General features: G+C 40.5%; 1 pseudogene; it reads left to right on the top strand.

Annotated features, from left to right (window-relative positions):
• Positions 1-15,177, top strand: part of LOC121845728 — an 86,373-nt pseudogene that overhangs the window by 24,812 nt on the left and 46,384 nt on the right.

Consider the following 15,177-nt stretch of genomic DNA (forward strand, 5'->3'; position numbering starts at 1 on the left):
TGATACTAGCCAGGTATTAGTGTCCAGTGTCTAGTCAGTATGATACTAGCTAGGTATTAGTGTCTAGTGTCTAGTCAGTATGATACTAGCTAGGTATTAGTGTCTAGTGTCTAGTCAGTATGATACTAGCTAGGTATTAGTGTTCAGTGTCTAGTCATATGATACTAGCTAGGTATTAGTGTCTAGTCAGTATGATACTAGCTAGGTATTAAAGTGTCTAGTGTCTAGTGTCTAGTCAGTATGATACTAGCTAGGTATTAGTGTCTAGTGTCTAGTCAGTATTAAGCTAGCTAGGTATTAGTGTCTAGTGTCTAGTCAGTATGATACTAGCTAGGTATTAGTGTCTAGTGTCTAGTGTCTAGTCAGTATGATACTAGCTAGGTATTAGTGTCTAGTGTCTAGTCAGTATGATACTAGCTAGGTATTAGTGTCTAGTGTCTAGTCAGTATGGATACTAGCCAGGTATTAGTGTCTAGTGTCTAGTCAGTGTGATACTAGCTAGGTATTAGTGTCTAGTGTCTAGTCAGTATGATACTAGCTAGGTATTAGTGTCTAGTGTCTAGTGTCTAGTCAGCATGATTAGCTAGGTATTAGTGTCTAGTGTCTAGTCATTATTAAGCTATTAGGTATTAGTGTCTAGTGTCAGTCAGTATGATACTAGCTAGGTATTAGTGTCTAGTGTGTAGTCAGTATGATACTAGCTAGGTATTAGTGTCTAGTTTCTAGTGTCTAGTCAGTATGATACTAGCTAGGTATTAGTGTCTAGTCAGTATGATACTAGCTAGGTATTAGTGTCTAGTGTCTAGTCAGTATTAAGCTAGCTAGGTATTAGTGTCTAGTCAGTATGATAATTAGCTAGGTATTAGTGTCTATGTCTAGTGTCTAGTGTCTAGTCAGGCATGATACTAGTAGGTATTAGTGCTGGCTAGGCATTAGTGTGTTCAGTGTCTAGTGTCTAGTGTCTAGTCAGTACAGATACTAGCTAGCAGTAGTTCAGTGTCTAGTGTCTAGTCAGCATGATACTGAATAGGTATTAGTGTCTAGTCAGTATGATACTAGCTAGTATTAAAATTGAGGTTTGTCAGCAGATACTCGCTAGGTATTAGTGTCTAAAGTGTCTAGTCAGTATGATGCTAGCTAGGTATTATGTTCAGTGTCTATGTTCGAATAGGTATGATACGAAGCAGTATTAGCGTCTAGTGCCCAGTCAGTATGACTAGCTAGGTATTAGTGTCTAGTGTCTAGTCAGTACATGATACTAGCCAGGTATTAGTGCCCAGTGGCCCAGTCAGTATGATACCAGCTGTATTCTAGTGTCTAGTCAGTATGATACTAGCTAGGTATTAGTGTCTAGTGTCTAGTGTCTAGTCAGTATGATACTAGCTAGGTATTAGTGTCTAGTGTCTGGTCAGTATGATACTAGCTAGGTATTAGTGTCTAGTGTCTAGTCAGTATGATACTAGCTAGGTATTAGTGTCTAGTGTCTAGTGTCTAGTCAGTATGATACTAGCTAGGTATTAGTGTCTAGTGTCTAGTCAGTATGATACTAGCTAGGTATTAGTGTCTAGTCAGTATGAAGCTAGCTAGGTATTAGTGTCTAGTCAGTATGATACTAGCTAGGTATTAGTGTCTAGTCAGTATGATACTAGCTAGGTATTAGTGTCTAGTGTCTAGTGTCTAGTCAGTATGATACTAGCTAGGTATTAGTGTCTAGTGTCTAGTCAGTATGATACTAGCTAGGTATTAGTGTCTAGTGTCTAGTCAGTATGATACTAGCTAGGTATTAGTGTCTAGTGTCTAGTCAGTATGATACTGGCTAGGTATTAGTGTCTAGTGTCTAGTCAGTATGATACTAGCTAGGTATTAGTGTCTAGTGTCTAGTGTCTAGTCAGTATGATACTAGCTAGGTATTAGTGTCTAGTGTCTAGTCAGTATGATACTAGCTAGGTATTAGTGTCTAGTGTCTAGTGTCTAGTCAGTGTGATACTAGCTAGGTATTAGTGTCTAGTGTCTAGTCAGTATGATTCTAGCTAGGTATTAGTGTCTAGTGTCTAGTCAGTATGATACTAGCTAGGTATTAGTGTCTAGTGTCTAGTCAGTATGATACTAGCTAGGTATTAGTGTCTAGTGTCTAGTGTCTAGTCAGTATGATACTAGCTAGGTATTAGTGTCTAGTGTCTAGTGTCTAGTCAGTATGATACTAGCTAGGTATTAGTGTCTAGTGTCTAGTCAGTATGATACTAGCTAGGTATTAGTGTCTAGTGTCTAGTGTCTAGTCAGTATGATACTAGCTAGGTATTAGTGTCTAGTGTCTAGTCAGTATGATACTAGCTAGGTATTAGTGTCTAGTGTCTAGTCAGTATGATACTAGCTAGGTATTAGTGTCTAGTGTCTAGTCAGTATGATACTAGCTAGGTATTAGTGTCTAGTGTCTAGTCAGTATGATACTAGCTAGGTATTAGTGTCTAGTGTCTAGTCAGTATGAAGCTAGCTAGGTATTAGTGTCTAGTGTCTAGTCAGTATGATACTAGCTAGGTATTAGTGTCTAGTGTCTAGTGTCTAGTCAGTATGATACTAGCTAGGTATTAGTGTCTAGTGTCTAGTCAGTATGATACTAGCTAGGTATTAGTGTCTAGTGTCAGTATGATACTAGCTAGGTATTAGTGTCTAGTGTCTAGTCAGTATGATACTAGCTAGGTATTAGTGTCTAGTGTCTAGTCAGTATGATACTAGCTAGGTATTAGTGTCTAGTGTCTAGTCAGTATGATACTAGCTAGGTATTAGTGTCTAGTGTCTAGTGTCTAGTCAGTATGATACTAGCTAGGTATTAGTGTCTAGTGTCTAGTCAGTATGATACTAGCTAGGTATTAGTGTCTAGTGTCTAGTGTCTAGTCAGTATGATACTAGCTAGGTATTAGTGTCTAGTGTCTAGTGTCTAGTCAGTATGATACTAGCTAGGTATTAGTGTCTAGTGTCTAGTGTCTAGTCAGTATGATGCTAGCTAGGTATTAGTGTCTAGTGTCTAGTGTCTAGTCAGTATGATACTAGCTAGGTATTAGTGTCTAGTGTCTAGTCAGTATGATACTAGCTAGGTATTAGTGTCTAGTGTCTAGTCAGTATGATACTAGCTAGGTATTAGTGTCTAGTGTCTAGTCAGTATGATACTAGCTAGGTATTAGTGTCTAGTGTCTAGTCAGTATGATACTAGCTAGGTATTAGTGTCTAGTGTCTAGTGTCTAGTCAGTATGATACTAGCTAGGTATTAGTGTCTAGTGTCTGAGTCAGTATGATACTAGCTAGGTATTAGTGTCTAGTGTCTAGTCAGTATGATACTAGCTAGGTATTAGTGTCTAGTGTCTAGTCAGTATGATACTAGCTAGGTATTAGTGTCTAGTGTCTAGTGTCTAGTCAGTATGATGCTAGCTAGGTATTAGTGTCTAGTGTCTAGTCAGTATGATACTAGCTAGGTATTAGTGTCTAGTGTCTAGTCAGTATGATACTAGCTAGGTATTAGTGTCTAGTGTCTAGTCAGTATGATACTAGCTAGGTATTAGTGTCTAGTGTCTAGTGTCTAGTCAGTATGATACTAGCTAGGTATTAGTGTCTAGTGTCTAGTCAGTATGATACTAGCTAGGTATTAGTGTCTAGTGTCTAGTCAGTATGATACTAGCTAGGTATTAGTGTCTAGTCAGTATGATACTAGCTAGGTATTAGTGTCTAGTCAGTATGATACTAGCTAGGTATTAGTGTCTAGTGTCTAGTCAGTATGATACTAGCTAGGTATTAGTGTCTAGTGTCTAGTGTCTAGTCAGTATGATACTAGCTAGGTATTAGTGTCTAGTGTCTAGTGTCTAGTCAGTATGATACTAGCTAGGTATTAGTGTCTAGTGTCTAGTCAGTATGATACTAGCTAGGTATTAGTGTCTAGTGTCTAGTGTCTAGTCAGTGTGATACTAGCTAGGTATTAGTGTCTAGTCAGTGATACTAGCTAGGTATTAGTGTCTAGTCAGTATGATACTAGCTAGGTATTAGTGTCTAGTGTCTAGTGTCTAGTCAGTATGATACTAGCTAGGTATTAGTGTCTAGTGTCTAGTCAGTATGATACTAGCTAGGTATTAGTGTCTAGTGTCTAGTGTCTAGTCAGTATGATACTAGCTAGGTATTAGTGTCTAGTCAGTATGATACTAGCTAGGTATTAGTGTCTAGTGTCTAGTCAGTATGATACTAGCTAGGTATTAGTGTCTAGTGTCTAGTCAGTATGATACTAGCTAGGTATTAGTGTCTAGTGTCTAGTCAGTATGATACTAGCTAGGTATTAGTGTCTAGTGTCTAGTCAGTATGATACTAGCTAGGTATTAGTGTCTAGTGTCTAGTCAGTATGATACTAGCTAGGTATTAGTGTCTAGTGTCTAGTCAGTATGATACTAGCTAGGTATTAGTGTCTAGTGTCTAGTGTCTAGTCAGTATGATACTAGCTAGGTATTAGTGTCTAGTGTCTAGTCAGTATGATACTAGCTAGGTATTAGTGTCTAGTGTCTAGTCAGTATGATACTAGCTAGGTATTAGTGTCTAGTGTCTAGTCAGTATGATACTAGCTAGGTATTAGTGTCTAGTGTCTAGTGTCTAGTCAGTATGATACTAGCTAGGTATTAGTGTCTAGTCAGTATGATACTAGCTAGGTATTAGTGTCTAGTGTCTAGTCAGTATGATGCTAGCTAGGTATTAGTGTCTAGTGTCTAGTCAGTATGATACTAGCTAGGTATTAGTGTCTAGTGTCTAGTGTCTAGTCAGTATGATACTAGCTAGGTATTAGTGTCTAGTGTCTAGTGTCTAGTCAGTATGATACTAGCTAGGTATTAGTGTCTAGTCAGTATGATACTAGCTAGGTATTAGTGTCTAGTGTCTAGTCAGTATGATACTAGCTAGGTATTAGTGTCTAGTGTCTAGTCAGTATGATACTAGCTAGGTATTAGTGTCTAGTGTCTAGTGTCTAGTCAGTATGATACTAGCTAGGTATTAGTGTCTAGTGTCTAGTCAGTATGATACTAGCTAGGTATTAGTGTCTAGTGTCTAGTCAGTATGATACTAGCTAGGTATTAGTGTCTAGTGTCTAGTCGATGATACTAGCTAGGTATTAGTGTCTAGTGTCTAGTGTCTAGTCAGTATGATACTAGCTAGGTATTAGTGTCTAGTGTCTAGTCAGTATGATACTAGCTAGGTATTAGTGTCTAGTGTCTAGTGTCTAGTCAGTATGATACTAGCTAGGTATTAGTGTCTAGTCAGTATGATACTAGCTAGGTATTAGTGTCTAGTGTCTAGTGTCTAGTCAGTATGATACTAGCTAGGTATTAGTGTCTAGTGTCTAGTCAGTATGATACTAGCTAGGTATTAGTGTCTAGTGTCTAGTCAGTATGATACTAGCTAGGTATTAGTGTCTAGTGTCTAGTGTCTAGTCAGTATGATACTAGCTAGGTATTAGTGTCTAGTGTCTAGTCAGTATGATACTAGCTAGGTATTAGTGTCTAGTGTCTAGTCAGTATGATACTGGCTAGGTATTAGTGTCTAGTGTCTAGTCAGTATGATACTAGCTAGGTATTAGTGTCTAGTGTCTAGTGTCTAGTCAGTATGATACTAGCTAGGTATTAGTGTCTAGTGTCTAGTGTCTAGTCAGTATGATACTAGCTAGGTATTAGTGTCTAGTGTCTAGTCAGTATGATACTAGCTAGGTATTAGTGTCTAGTGTCTAGTCAGTATGATACTAGCTAGGTATTAGTGTCTAGTGTCTAGTCAGTATGATACTAGCTAGGTATTAGTGTCTAGTGTCTAGTGTCTAGTCAGTATGATGCCATTTGGTAATAGTGTCTAGGTCTAGTCAGTATGATACTTCTGGGGCTAGGTATTAGTGTCTAGTGTCTAGTCAGTATGAAGCTAGCTAGGCATTAGTGTCTAGTGTCTAGTTTCAGTATGGGATACTAGCCAGGATTAGCGCTCCAGTGCTCCAGTGTCTGTAGTCAGTATGATACTAGCTAGGCATTAGTGTCTAGTACTAGTGTTCAGTCAGTATGATACTAGCTAGGTATTAGTGTTCAGTGTCTAGTCAGTATGATACTAGCTAGGTATTAGTGTCTAGTGTCTAGTGTCTAGTCAGTATGATACTAGCTGTATTAGTGTTCAGTCAGTGTCTAGGTATTAGTCTCAGTGTCTAGTCAGTATGATACTGGCTAGGTATTGGGTGTCAGTGTCTAGTCAGTGTGATACTAGCTGGGTATTAGTGTCTAGTCTCTAGTCAGTATGATACTAGCTAGGTATTGTTCAGTGTCTAGTGTCTAGTCAGTATGATACTGGCTAGGTATTGGGTGTCTGTGTCTAGTGTCTAGTCAGTGTGATGCTAGCTGGGTATTGGCGTTAGTGTCTGAATTCATTGTGATACTGGCTGGGTATTAGTGTCTAGTGTCTAGTGTCTCAGTCAGTATGATGCTAGCTAGGTGGTAGTGTCTAGTGTCTAGTCAGTATGATACTAGCTGGGTATTAGTGTCTAGTCAGTATGATACTAGCTAGGTATTAGTGTCTAGTGTCTAGTCAGTATGATACTAGCTAGGTATTAGTGTCATAGTGTCTAGTCAGTATGATACTAGCTAGGTATTAGTGTCTAGTGTCTAGTCAGTATGATACTAGCTAGGCATTAGGTATCTAGTGTCTAGTCAGTATGATACTAGCTAGGTATTAGTGTCTAGTGTCTAGTGTCGTCTAGTCAGTATTACTAGCTAGGTATTAGTGTCAGTGTTCAGTCAGTATGATACTAGCTAGGTATTAGTGTCTAGTGTCTAGTCAGGTATGATACTAGCTAGGTATTAGTGTCTAGTGTCTAGTCAGTATGATACTAGCTAGGTATTAGTGTCTAGTGTCTAGTCAGGGATACTAGCTAGGTATTAGTGTCTAGTGTCTAGTGTCTAGTCAGTATGATACTAGCTAGGTATTAGTGTCTAGTGTCTAGTCAGTATGATACTAGCTAGGTATTAGTGTCTAGTGTCTAGTCAGTATACTAGCTAGGTATTATGTCTAGTGTCTAGTGTCTAGTCAGTATTGTCTAGTGTCTAGTATGATACTAGCTAGGTATTAGTGTCTAGTGTCTAGTCAAGGATAGTCAGTATTAGTGTCTAGTTCTAGTCAGTATGATACTAGCTGGTGGCATTAGTGTCTAGTGTCTAGTCAGTGGTACTAGCTGGGTATTAGTGTCTAGTGTCTAGGTCAGTATGATACTAGCTAGGTATTAGTGTCTAGTGTCTAGTCAGTATGATACTAGCTAGGTATTGGTGTCTAGTCTCTAGTCAGTATGATACTAGCTAGGTATTGTGTCTAGTGTCCAGTCAGTGTGATGCTAGCTAGGTAGTGTCTAGTGTCTAGTGTCTAGTCAGTATGATGCTAGCTAGGTATTAGTGTTCCTAGTGTCTAAGTTCAGTATGATACTAGCCAGGGTATTGTGTCTAGTGTCTAGTCAGTATGATACTAGCTAGGTATTAGTGTCTAGTGTCTAGTCATTATGATACTAGCTAGGTATTAGTGTCTGGTGTCTGGTCAGTATGATAATTAGCTAGGTATTAGTGTCTAGTGTCTAGTCAGTGATACTAGCTGGTATTAGTGTCTAGTCAGTATGATACTTAGCTAGGTTGCAGTGTCTAGTGTCTAGTGTCTAGTCAGTATGATACTAGCTAGGTATTAGTGTCTAGTGTCTAGTCAGTATGATAATAGCTAGGTATTAGTGTCTAGTGTCTAGTCAGTATGATACTAGCTAGGTATTAGTGTCTAGTGTCTAGTCAGTATGATATAGGGGTATTAGTGTCTAGTGTCTGGTCAGTATGATTACTAGCTAGTATTAGTGTCTAGTGTCTAGTCAGTATGATACTGGCTAGGTATTAGTGTCAGTGTCTAGTCTATGATACTAGGTAGGTATTAGTGTCTATGTCTAGTCAGTATGATACTAGCTAGGTATTGTGTCAGTGTCTAGTCAAATGATACTAGCTAGGTATTAGTGTCTAGTCTAGTGTCTAGTCAGTATTAAGCTAGCTAGGTATTAGTGTAGTCAGTATGATACTAGTGTATTAGTGTCACAGTCAGTATGATACTAGCTAGGGTATTAGTGTTCAGTCTCTAGTCAGTATGATACTAGCTAGGCATTAGTGTCTAGTGTCTAGTCAGTATGATACTAGCTAGGGTATTAGTGTCTAGTGTCTAGTCAGTATGATGCTAGCTAGGTATTAGTGTTCAGTGTCTAGTGTCTAGTCAGTGATACTGGCTAGGTAATAGTGTCTAGTGTCTAGTGTTATGATACTAGCTAGGTATTAGTGTCTAGTGTCTAGTCAGTATGATACTAGCTAGGTATTAGTGTCTAGTGTCTAGTCAGTATGATACTAGCTAGGTATTGGTGTTAGTGTCTAGTGTCTAGTCAGTATGATACTAGCTTTAGGTATTAGTGTCTAGTGTCTAGTGTCTAGTCAGTATTACTGGCTAGGTATTAGTGTCTAGTCAGTATGATACTAGCTAGGTATTAGTGTCTAGTGTCTAGTCTGCAAGGATACTAGCTAGGTATTAGTCTTAGTCTCTAGTCAGTATGAGCTAGCTAGGTGTTGTGTCTCAGTGTCTAGTCGGTGTGATACTAGCTAGGTATTAGTGTCTAGTGTCTGTCGTATGATGCTAGCTAGGTAATAGTGTCTAGTGTCTAGTCAGTATGATACTAGCTAGGTATTAGTGTTCAGTACTGGCTAGGTAATAGTGTCTAATATAGTGTCTAGTCAGTGATGATACTAGCTAGGTATTAGTGGTGTCTAGTCAGTATGATACTAGCTAGTATTAGTGTCAGTGTCTAGTCAGTATGATACTAGCTAGGTATTAGTGTCTAGTGTCTAGTGTCTAGTCAGTATGATACTAGCTAGGCCAGTGTCTAGTGTCTAGTCAGGCATGGTACTAGCTAGGTGTTAGTGTTCAGTGTCTGGTCAGTATGATTTTCAGCTAGGTATTATGTCTAGTGTCTAGTCAGTGATACTAGTTTAGGTATTAGTGTCTAGGCCTAGTCAGTATGATACTAGCTAGGTATTAGTGTCTAGTGTCTAGTCAGTATGATACTAGCTAGGTATTAGTAGTGTCTAGTCAGTATGATACCAGCTAGGTATTAGTGTCTAGTCAGTATGAGCTGGCTGTATTATGTTCAGTGTCAGTGCCCAGTCAGTATGATACTAGCTAGTTATTAGTGTCTGGTCAGTGTATGATACTAGCTAGGTATTATCTAGTGTCTGAGTCGGTATGAGTGCTAGTGCTGGGCATTAAGTTGGTATTAGTGTCTAGTGTCTGGTCAGTATGGTACTGGCTAGGTATTAGTGTCTGAGTGTCTAGTCAGTATGATACTAGCTGGGTATTGTCTAGTCTCTAATGCATGATACTAGCTAGGTATTAGTGTTCAGTGTCTGGTCGGTGTGATGCTAGCTGGGTATTAGTGTCTAGTGTCTAGTGTCGGTATGATACTAGCTAGGTATTAGTGTCTAGTGAGTCAGTATGATACTAGCCAGGCATTAGGTATCTAGTGTCATAGTGTCTAGTGTCTAGTCAGTATGATACTAGCTAGGTATTGGTGTCTAGTGTCTGTCTGATACCAGCTAGGGTGTCTAGTGTCTAGTCAGTATGATACTAGCTGATACTAGTGTCTAGGTAGTTAAATGTCTAGTGTCTAGTGTCTAGTGTCAGTCAGTATGATACTAGCTAGGTATTAGTGTCTAGTCAGTATGATATTTTAGCCAGGGTATTAGTGTTACAGTCAGTATGATACTAGCTAGGTATTAGTGTCTAGTGTCTAGTCTGGTGTCTAGTGTCTAGTGTCTAGTCAGTATGATACTAGCTAGGTATTAGTGTCTAGTGTCTAGTGTCAGTCAGTGTGATACTAGCTAGGTATTAGTGTCTAGTCAGTATGATACTAGCTAGGTATTAGTGTCTAGTCCAGTATGTACTAGCAGTGTATTAGTGTCTAGTGTCTAGTCAGTATGATACTAGCTAGGTATTAGTGTCTAGTGTACTAGTGTCTAGTGTCTAGTGTCTAGTCAGTATGATACTAGCTAGGTATTAGTGTCTAGTGTCTAGTGTCTAGTGTCTAGTCAGTATGATACTAGCTATTAGTGTCTAGTGTCTAGTGTCTAGTGTCTAGTCAGTATGATACTAGCTAGGTATTAGTGTCTAGTGTCTAGTGTCTGGTCAGTATGATACTAGCTGGGTATTGGTGTCTAGTGTCTAGTCAGTGTGATACTAGCTAGGTATTAGTGTCTAGTGTCTAGTGTCTAGTGTCTAGTCAGTATGATACTAGCTAGGTATTAGTGTCTAGTCAGTATGATACTAGCTAGGTATTAGTGTCTAGTGTCTAGTGTCTAGTCAGTATGATACTAGCTAGGTATTAGTGTCTAGTCAGTATGATACTAGCTAGGTATTAGTGTCTAGTGTCTAGTGTCTAGTGTCTAGTCAGTATGATACTAGCTAGGTATTAGTGTCTAGTGTCTAGTGTCTAGTGTCTAGTCATGATACTAGCTAGGTAGTGTTAGTGTCTAGTGTCTAGTCAGTATGATGCTAGCTAGGTATTGCACAGTGTCTAGTGTCTAGTGTCAGTGTCTAGTCAGTATGATACTAGCTAGGTATTAGTGTCTAGTGTCTAGTGTCTAGTCAGTGTGATACTAGCTAGGTATTAGTGTCTAGTGTCTAGTCAGTATGATACTAGCTAGGTATTAGTGTCTAGTGTCTAGTGTCTAGTCAGTATGATACTAGCTGGTATTAGTGTCTAGTGTCTAGTCAGTATGATACTAGCTAGTGTCTAGTGTAGTGTCTAGTCAGTATGATACTAGCTAGGTATTGGTGTTAGTGTCTAGTGTCTAGTCAGTATGATACTAGCTAGGTATTAGTGTCTAGTGTCTAGTCAGTATGATACTAGCTAGGTATTAGTGTCTAGTGTCTAGTCAGTATGAACTAGCTAGGTATTAGTGTCTAGTGTCTAGTCAGTATGATACTGGTGTCTAGTGTCTAGTGTCTGGTGTCTAGTGTCTAGTCAGTATGATACTAGCTAGGTATTAGTGTCTAGTGTCTAGTCAGTATGATGCTAGCTAGGTATTAGTTTCTAGTGTCTAGTGTCTAGTCAGTATTAAGCTAGCTAGGTATTAGTGTCTAGTGTCTAGTGTCTAGTCAGTATGAAGCTAGCTAGGTATTAGTGTCTAGTGTCTAGTCAGTATGATACTAGCTAGGTATTAGTGTCTAGTGTCTAGTGTCTAGTGTCTAGTGTCTAGTCAGTATGATACTAGCTAGGTATTAGTGTCTAGTGTCTAGTCAGTATGATACTAGCTAGGTATTAGTGTCTAGTGTCTAGTGTCTATTGTCTAGTCAGTATTAAGCTAGCTAGGTATTAGTGTCTAGTGTCTAGTCAGTATGATACTAGCTAGGTATTAGTGTCTAGTGTCTAGTGTCTAGTCAGTATGATACTAGCTAGGTATTAGTGTCTAGTGTCTAGTCAGTATGAAGCTAGCTAGGTATTAGTGTCTAGTGTCTAGTGTCTAGTCAGTATTAAGCTAGCTAGGTATTAGTGTCTAGTGTCTAGTGTCTAGTCAGTATGATACTAGCTAGGTATTAGTGTCTAGTGTCTAGTCAGTATGATACTAGCTAGGTATTAGTGTCTAGTGTCTAGTCAGTATTAAGCTAGCTAGGTATTAGTGTCTAGTGTCTAGTCAGTATGATACTAGCTAGGTATTAGTGTCTAGTGTCTAGTCAGTATGATACTAGCTAGGTATTAGTGTCTAGTGTCTAGTGTCTAGTCAGTATGATACTAGCTAGGTATTAGTGTCTAGTCAGTATGATACTAGCTAGGTATTAGTGTCTAGTGTCTAGTCAGTATTAAGCTAGCTAGGTATTAGTGTCTAGTGTCTAGTCAGTATGATACTAGCTAGGTATTAGTGTCTAGTGTCTAGTCAGTATGATACTAGCTAGGTACCGGTGTCTAGTGTCTAGTCAGTATGATGCTAGCTAGGTATTAGTGTCTAGTGTCTAGTCAGTATGATACTAGCTAGGTATTAGTGTCTAGTGTGAGAGTCAGTATATACAGGGGTATTAGTGTCAGTGTCAAGTCAGTATGATACTAGCTAGGTACTAGTGTCTAGTGTCTAGTGTCTAGTCAGTATGATACTAGCTAGGTACCGGTACAGTGTCTAGTGGCTAGTCAGTATGGTACAGAGCAAGGAGGCTAGTGTCAGGTGTACTGGTACAGAGTCAAGTATGATACTAGCTAGGTACTAGTGTCTAGTGTGGAGTGTCTAGTCAGTATGATACTAGCTGGAGGGTATTAGGTGTCTAGTGTCTAGTGTCCATGTGGAGGCTATGATACAGGGGTACCGTGTACAGTGTCTAGTGTGGAGTCAGTATGATACTAGCTAGGTATTAGTGTCTAGTGTCTAGTGTCTAGTCAGTATGATACTAGCTAGGTATTAGTGTCTAGTGTCTAGTCAGTATGATACTAGCTAGGTATTAGTGTCTAGTGTCTAGTCAGTATGATACTAGCTAGGTATTAGTGTCTAGTCAGTATGATACTAGCTAGGTATTAGTGTCTAGTGTCTAGTCAGTATGATGCTAGCTAGGTATTAGTGTCTATTGTCTAGAGAGTCAATGTGGAGGCTATATACAGGGGGGTACCGGTACAGAGTCAATGTGGAGGCTATATACAGGGGGTACCGGTACAGAGTCAATGTGGAGGCTATATACAGGGGGTATATTACAGAGTCAATGTGGAGACTATATACAGGGTGTTATGGTACAGAGTCAATGTGGAGGCTATATACAGGGGTACCGGTACAGAGTCAATGTGGAGGCTATATACAGGGGTACCGGTACAGAGTCAATGTGGAGGCTATATACAGGGGTACCGGTACAGAGTCAATGTGTAGGCTATATACAGGGGGTACCGGTACAGAGTCAATGTGGAGGCTATATACAGGTTATTACGGTACAGAGTCAATGTGGAGACTATATACAGGGGTACCGGTACAGAGTCAATATGGAGGCTAAATGCAGGGGTACAGGTACAGAGTTCCTGTGTCAATTTGCGGGGGCACTGGTGTCGAGGTAATTGAGGTAATATGTCCATGTTTGTCTCAGATATCTGGAGTCATCAGGGCTGTCAGACAGAAGGGGACCTTCCTCCAGGATGGAAGAGGATTACAGACAAGGCTGATATCTACTACTGGCATATCCCTAGTGGAGCCACACAGTGGGAGAGACCAGCGCCCAGAGACCCTCTCACCAGACAGGAGGGCTCTAGCCTGGGGACACCACCTCAGCCTCTCCACCTCCAGACCACCAGGTAAACACCTAGAATGACATGTTTTTGTATTTTTAGGGCGAAAGCGATAATATTTGGATCCCTGACGATGACATTTGATTAAATAGAGCCACGTATTTTCTATTTAATTGTAACAGTGAGATCTGAAGACTTCAAATCAAATCACATGTCATTGGTCACATGGTTAGCAGATGTTATTGGTCACATGGTTAGAAGATGTTATTGGTCACATGGTTAGCAGATGTTATTGATCACATGGTTAGCAGATGTTATTGATCACATGGTTAGCAGATGTTATTGGTCACATGGTTAGCAGATGTTATTGGTCACATGGTTAGCAGATGTTATTGGTCACATGGTTAGCAGATGTTATTGATCACATGGTTAGCAGATGTTAATGGTCACATGGTTAGCAGATGTTATTGATCACATGGTTAGCAGATGTTATTGGTCACATGGTTAGCAGATGTTATTGGTCACATGGTTAGCAGATGTTATTGATCACATGGTTAGCAGATGTTATTGGTCACATGGTTAGCAGATGTTATTGGTCACATGGTTAGCAGATGTTATTGGTCACATGGTTAGCAGATGTTATTGGTCACATGGTTAGCAGATGTTAATGGTCACATGGTTAGCAGATGTTATTGATCACATGGTTAGCAGATGTTAATGGTCACATTGTTAGCAGATGTTATTGATCACATGGTTAGCAGATGTTATTGGTCACATGGTTAGCTATAAATATATGGATGAGTGATGGCCGAACGGCATAGGCAAGATGCAGTAGATGGTATAGAGTACAGTATATACATATGAGATGAGTAATGTAGGGTATGTAAACATTATATTAAGTGGCAACGCTCTAACCACTAGGCTACCCTGCCGCCCCTATCTCTGACCACCATCCAGTCTCATCCTTCAGCTCTCCTCAACCCCTCCCATCTATCTCTGAACACCATCCAGTCCTTCAGCTCCCCTCAACTCCTCCCATCTATCTCTGAACACCATCCAGTCCCATCCTTCAGCTCCCCTCAACTCCTCCCATCTATCTCTGAACACCATCCAGTCCTTCAGCTCCATTCAACCCCTCCCATCTATCTCTGACCACCATCCAGTCTTTCAGCTCCCCTCAACCCCCCCATCTATCTCTGAACACCATCCAGTCCTTCAGCTCCCTCAACCCCTCCCATCTATCTCTGAACACCATCCAGTCCTTCAGCTCCCCTCAACCCCTCCCATCTATCTCTGACCACCATCCAGTCCCATCCTTCAGCTCCCCTCAACCCCTCCCATCTATCTCTGACCACCATCCAGTCCTTCAGCTTCCCTCAACCCCTCCCATCTATCTCTGACCACCATCCAGTCCTTCAGCTCCCTCAACCCCTCCCATCTGTCTCTGAACACCATCCAGTCCTTCAGCTCCCCTCAACCCCTCCCATCTGTCTCTGAACACCATCCAGTCCTTCAGCTCCCCTCAACCCCTCCCATCTGTCTCTGAACACCATCCAGTCCTTCAGCTCCCTCAACCCCTCCCATCTGTCTCTGAACACCATCCAGTCCTTCAGCTCCCCTCAACCCCTCCCATCTATCTCTGACCACCATCCAGTCCCATCCTTCAGCTCCCCTCAACCCCTCCCATCTATCTCTGACCACCATCCAGTCCCATCCTTCAGCTCCCCTCAACCCCTCCCATCTATCTCTGACCACCATCCAGTCCTTCAGCTTCCCTCAACCCCTCCCATCTGTCTCTGAACACCATCCAGTCCTTCAGCTCCCCTCAACCCCTCCCATCTATCTCTGAACACCATCCCATCCTTCAGCTCCCC

This window comes from Oncorhynchus tshawytscha, unplaced genomic scaffold, assembly GCF_018296145.1.
Source record: "Oncorhynchus tshawytscha isolate Ot180627B unplaced genomic scaffold, Otsh_v2.0 Un_contig_2339_pilon_pilon, whole genome shotgun sequence".
NCBI lineage: Eukaryota > Metazoa > Chordata > Actinopteri > Salmoniformes > Salmonidae > Oncorhynchus > Oncorhynchus tshawytscha.